The sequence below is a fragment of the Phocoena phocoena genome, chromosome 5, assembly GCF_963924675.1.
Source record: "Phocoena phocoena chromosome 5, mPhoPho1.1, whole genome shotgun sequence".
Taxonomy (NCBI): Eukaryota; Metazoa; Chordata; class Mammalia; order Artiodactyla; family Phocoenidae; genus Phocoena; species Phocoena phocoena.
This window is the reverse complement of record NC_089223.1, coordinates 67918524-67924747: the sequence shown is the minus strand read 5'-3', so window position 1 is coordinate 67924747 and position 6224 is coordinate 67918524. Positions and strand designations below refer to the sequence as shown.

Genomic DNA, 6224 nt, shown 5'->3' with positions numbered 1-6224 from the left:
CTCCAAAGATGTACAAAAAGCTAATAAACATATGAAAAGATGCTCAGCATCACTAGTTATTAGAAAAATATAAATCAAAAGCACAATGAGGGGGCTTCCCTGGTGGTGCAGTGTTTGGGAGTCCACCTACCGATGCAGGGGACACGGGTTTGTGCCCTGGTCCGGGAGGATCCCGCGTGCCGCAGAGCGGCTGGGCCCGTTGGCCATGGCTGCTGGGCCTGTGTGTCCGGAGCCTGTGCTCCACAGTGGGAGAGGCCACAACGGTGAGAGGCCCACGTACGGGAAAAAAAAAAAAAAAAAGCACAATGAGATCCTGCTACACACACACTAGGCTATAATCAAAAAAAGGAAAATAAGGATTGACAAGAATATGGAAAGACTGGAACCCTCAAATACTACTAGTGTAAAGTGGTGCAGCCACTGTGAAAAACATTTCAGCAGTTCCTCAAAAGTTAAACACAGAGTTAAGCTATGACCCAGCATTTCCACTCTTAAGTATATACCCAAGAGAAGTGAAAACATATATTCACACAAAAGCTTGTATACTAATGCTCATGGTGGTATTAGTCATAAGAGCCAAAAAGTGGAAATGATCCAAATGCTCATACACTGATGAATGGTGATAGATATATATAGATAGATTTATTTATTTATTTATTCTCTCTCTCTTTATATATATATATATATATATATATATATATATATATATATATATATATCCATACAATGCAATGTTATTCCACCATAAAAAAGAATGAACTACTGATACATATAGTACAACATGACTGAACTTTGAAAACATTATACTAAGGAAAAGAAGCCAGGCACAAAAGGCCACATGTTGCATTGATTCCATTTATATGAAATGTCCAGAATAGGCAAATCAATAGAGAAAAAAAGTAGATTACTGTTTGGATGGGATGAAGGAAGAATGTGGGGGGCAGGGGAGAGAGTATAGGGTTCTTTTTTTTTAAATTATTTTTTTAATTTATTTTTTGCGGTATGTGGGCCTTTCACTGTTGTGGCCTCTCCCATTGCGGAGCACAGGCTCCAGACGCGCAGGCTCAACGGCCACGGCTCACGGGCCCAGCCGCTCCACGGCATGTGGGATCCTCCTGGACTGGGGCACGAACCCGTGTCCCCTGCCTCGGCAGGCAGACTCTCAACCACTGCACCACCAGAGAAGCCCTAGGGTTCTTTTTGAGTGATATAAATCTTTTTTGAGTGATATAAATCTTCTGGAATTAGATAGTGGTGGTGGTTATACAACATTGTAAATATACTGATACTAAAACCCACAGCATTGTGCTCTTTAAAATGGTTCAAATGGTGGTTTTTATGTGACCTGAATTTATTCTCAATAAAAGAAATTTAAGAGAAAATACAGGCACAACATGTAAACAATATACAGATGAGAATTAAAGGTAAAAGGAGAAATTAGAAACCAAAAGGAAGGAATAAAACAGAGTGGAACCAAAGCTTATGTGGAGGTTGGTTCTCACATCAGCATGTACAGCAGAAACTGAATATAATCAAAATTAGCCTTGAACATTCCACAGAAGACATGGCCATACTATCTCTGGATAAGTCCAACACAGCATCAGCAAAAATGTCCACTAGCACTGGAAGTTATATTAGTTAGCTTTTGATGAGAATGACCATCACCAAAAAACCCCACTCCATAACTACTAGCATAAAAACAATAAAAATGTATTACTGCTCCTGATTCTGTTGTGTGGGCAATTCGGGCCTGCATGTCTAGGACGGCCTCACTCACATTTCAAGCACTTGCAGGCTATCAGCCAGGAAACCTCACTTCCCTTCCATGTGGTCTCTTCAACAGGACAACCTGGATTTATACATGTAGTTCTCAAGGTTCCAAGAGCAGTAAGAGAGACCAAGCCCCAATACACAACACATTTCACGTCTCTGAATGATTTACCTTTGCTATTATCTCAATGGCCAAAGCAAGTCACATGGCCAAGCCCAGATTCAGAATTGGAGGTGATTCTTCAAGGTGGAGTACGTACGGGGAAAGGAGTTATGGAGGACTTTTTGCAAACAATCTAACAATCTAGCAGAGAGAAAAACAGATTTTTGGTTATTTGATTTAGTATCAAATAAAGTATCAATAGTTGGTTTGGACTCAAGGGACAGTTTGTGTGAAAAACTTATCTTTAACCACTAAAATCACACTTGGCACTATGAGATGCTCATGGAAAAACCTTGGCAGACTAAGACAAGGGAGAGGGAGGTTCCTGCATCTCCCAGTGCACACACCCTCTGGGGCATATGCTCCCAGAGTAAAATGGTAAATAGAAGCATGGACACTCTTTAAATTGTTGTTTCTCTAAAAATAGAGCTACCATATGATTCAGCAATTCCATTCCTGGGCATATATCTGGAGAAATTGTAATTCGAAAAGACACATGCACCTCAATGCTCACTGCAGCACTATTTACAATAGCCAAGACACAGAAGCAACCTAAATGTCCATCAACAGAGGACTGGATAAAGAAGACGTGGTACAGGGGCTTCCCTGGGGTGCAGTGATTAAGAATCCATGTGCCAATGCAGGGGACACGGGTTGAGCCCTGGTCTGGGAAGATCCCACATGCCGCAGAGCAACTGAGCCCGTGCGCTGCAACTACTGAGCCTGTGCTCTAGAGCCTGTGAACCACAACTTCTGAGCCCGCGTGTCACAACTACTGAAGCCCACGCGCCTAGGGCCCGTGCTCCACAACAAGAGATGCCACCGCAATAAGACCACGCACCGCAAAGAAGAGTAGCCCCCGCTCGCCACAACTAGAGAAAGCCCGCATGCAGCAACAAAGACCCAATGCAGCCAAAAATAAATTAATTAAATGAATAAATCTATTTAAAAAAACAGAAGACGTGGTATATATATACAATGGAATAATACTCGGCCATTAAAAAAAGAAAAATAATGCCATTTGCAGCAACATGGATGGACATAGAGATTATCATACTAAGTAAGTCAGAAAAAGAAAGACAAATACCAAATGATATCACTTATATGCAAAATCTAAAATATGACACAAATGAACTTATCTATGAAACAGAAACAGACTCACAGACTTTGAAAACAAACTTATGGTTACCAGGGGCTTCCCTGGTGGCACAGTGGTTGAGAGTCCACCTGCCGATGCAGAGGACACAGGTTCGTGCCCCGGTCCGGGAAGATCCCACATGTCGCGGAGCGGCTGGGCCCATGAGCCATGGCCGCTGAGCCTGCACGACCGGAGCCTGTGCTCCGCAATGGGAGAGGCCCCAACAGTGAGAGGCCCGCGTACCGCAAAAAAAAAAAAAAAAAAAAACTTACAGTTACCAAGGGAAAGGTGGGGGGGTGGATAAATTAGGAGGTTGGGATTAACATATACACACTACTATATATAAAACATAATCAACAAGGACCTATTGTATAGCACAGGGAAGTCTACTCAATATTCTGTAATAACCTATATGGGAAAAGAATATGAAAAGAATGGATATATGTATATATATAACTGAATCACTCTGCTGTACACCTGAAACTAGCACAACATTGTAAATCAACTATACTCCAAAATAAAACAATAATTAAATTTTTAAAAAATGGTCCAAGCTTTTAAAAAAATGTTGCTTCTTTCTCTCTTTTCTTTGTTAACTCATAGAGTTTAATTCCCGTAAGTTGAACGCACAGATGCTACAAGGCTACTACACACTGATAATCAGAGCATTAAATTTGGAGCTTCTCAAAATCCAGGGAACGAAGGATTACATAATGCTTCACAGAATAATAATTTTTTATAAGATACACAGCAGTTGATCAAAAGAAAAACTTTCCCTGTCATTAAATTCTAAGGACAAACTAGTTTATAGGATTATAAAGGACAATGAAAGATGTTACATGATACATCTTCAACAGAAATTTGGGCAGAAATTATAAAAACATTCCTCACCTGGCTATTTCTTATAAACACTTGATAACAGCTTAGTAAATAAAGCCTGATAAAAGCATTTCTCTCTGGGCTGAGCTAGACAGGTTTTCTTGTTAACTCAAGAAACAAGAGTACAGTACAGAATTAGGTAAATAGAAATGATCCTTGGGCTACAACTGCTAAACACTATCTTCTTTTTTTTTTTTCCCCACATCAAAAGAGCTTTTATTGCATCTTTAAAATATCACAAACGAGGGGCTTTCCTGGTGGCGCAGTGGTTGAGAGTCCTCCTGCCGATGCAGGGGACACGGGTTCGTGCCCCGGTCCAGGAAGATCCCACATGCCGCGGAGCGGCTGGGCCCGTGAGCCATGGCCACTGAGCCTGCACATCCGGAGCCTGTGCTCCGCAGCAGGAGGGGCCACAGCAGTGAGAGGCCCGCGTACCGCAGGAAAAAAAATATATATGTATATATATATATCACAAACGAGTCCGAAAATCATTTGGCATCTTGCTGTTTCTATAGCCTGACCACTCAGATCTTATTCATCAGCCTGCTGAACTGTTCCTTTTTCAGAAACATAGATACCATCCAAATTTTTTCTGATATTCTTGTTTTTAACTGTTGTGGCTTGCTGAATCAAAGCAGCTGAATTTGACACAAGTTCAATGTCGTTTCCTTCAATAACCAACTCATCTTTCTGGGCTTGAGATACTGAGTAAGCAATGCCGGGCCTCATCCAAACCCCGCAGATGTATTTTTCACCCAAAAAATTTTGGATTTCAACAAGAGAAACATTCTCCTGAATAACAGCATTGATGGGGAAGTGAGGAAGCACAGACCTCATCCAGTAACAGAAGCCCAGTATAACACCGTTGATCATGTTCTGTACGTGATTACACATCGTGCGAACAGTCGCCAGTTCCATTCTATTTCCCTACCATTTGTCAACCTGGAGCCTCTTCTTTTTCTTTCCAAGGAGACTGAGTTCTACACTAATGTGATTTAAGTCCCTCCACAGGGTGCCTCTAGGGCCCTTCACAATAACTGTGCATCCCTTCAAAGTAATGACATTTCATGGAATGTCAAGTCTGATGGCTGAGAATAGTCTTCATTCTCACAGTAGATGCGGCAGAGTGTTAAACACGATCTTAAGTTCATTTTCAACAAAAGTTGAATGAAATTCAGTTTAAGACTTACTCTCCAACATGTGACAGAAATGTAAATATTACATTAATGATAAAATAATCAATATATTTGTTGTAAAAATGTTTGAAGGCTAATAGGTACCACCTTTCTGACAGGCCAAGTATTTTCAGATATACCCTCCTGCAAGACCTAATGTAACAAAAAACAGCAACAGTTCCAAAGATCTACAGCTTCACATTAGAAACATTTAAATTTTGAGATTCTGACTTCATCTGATTTACGTCTTGCTTCTTGACTTCATGATAGTTCTGCTAACTTTGAATTAACAGTCCTCAGACTGCTATATATAAGAATTACTAAGACCCTAGCAGATGTCCTTTTCAGTATTATTTCCACCAAATCAGAAAGCTGTAAAAGGCAGAGTGGCGACAGATGTGGCTCTCAATTCACAATATGAATTGGATGAGTAGACACCAATAATTTAAACGAGTGAAATAGCAAAGCAGATTCAAAGCAAGTGGACAAAAAATCTTCCAAGGCTGTAAAGACACTCTAAGACAGGGTACTGCGTTTCTTCACACCGCCATCCTCACCCACCACACACAAAGCACAGACCCCAGGAAGGCTGATGAAAACAGTTGCTTCAATACCACCAAATGTACACTTAAACTTAAACAAAATACATTTAAAATTACCATTTATTAAATCTAGTTGCTTTACATTATACTTTCCAATTGAAGTAACAGTGGCTTAAAAAGCATAAAGGGCAAAACTTCTACCTCTCAGCTGGAATTCCAGAACACGTGCCTGATCTAGGATCTACTGAATTGATCAAAACATCAAGTCATACTGGTATAGGAACCTGGATGAGGAAGTGGCACGTTCATTCACATTCCCTTCTTAGCTCTGCCCAGGACCTGCCAAACTTGCTACCCATGTCAAAATCTAAGAAACTGAATTTATCAGCTTTTCTACCATTTTAAGAAAAACTGAACACCACCAAAAGAGACAGAGTAGTTCCAAAGAGGTCTCTCCTCTACAACAGAAGTTGAATGAGCCCAATACAGAGGCATTCAGTCTGCCCAGTGTCACAACAGAACTCATATTCTTCCCTACCCTGGAGATGGCTGAAACT

General features: G+C 40.8%; 1 pseudogene; it reads right to left on the bottom strand.

Moving 5' to 3' along the window:
* Positions 1–4481: 4481 nt before the first annotated feature.
* On the bottom strand, positions 4482–5055 carry LOC136123538 (large ribosomal subunit protein uL6 pseudogene; annotated as a pseudogene).
* Between the last annotated feature and the right edge of the window lie 1169 nt (positions 5056–6224).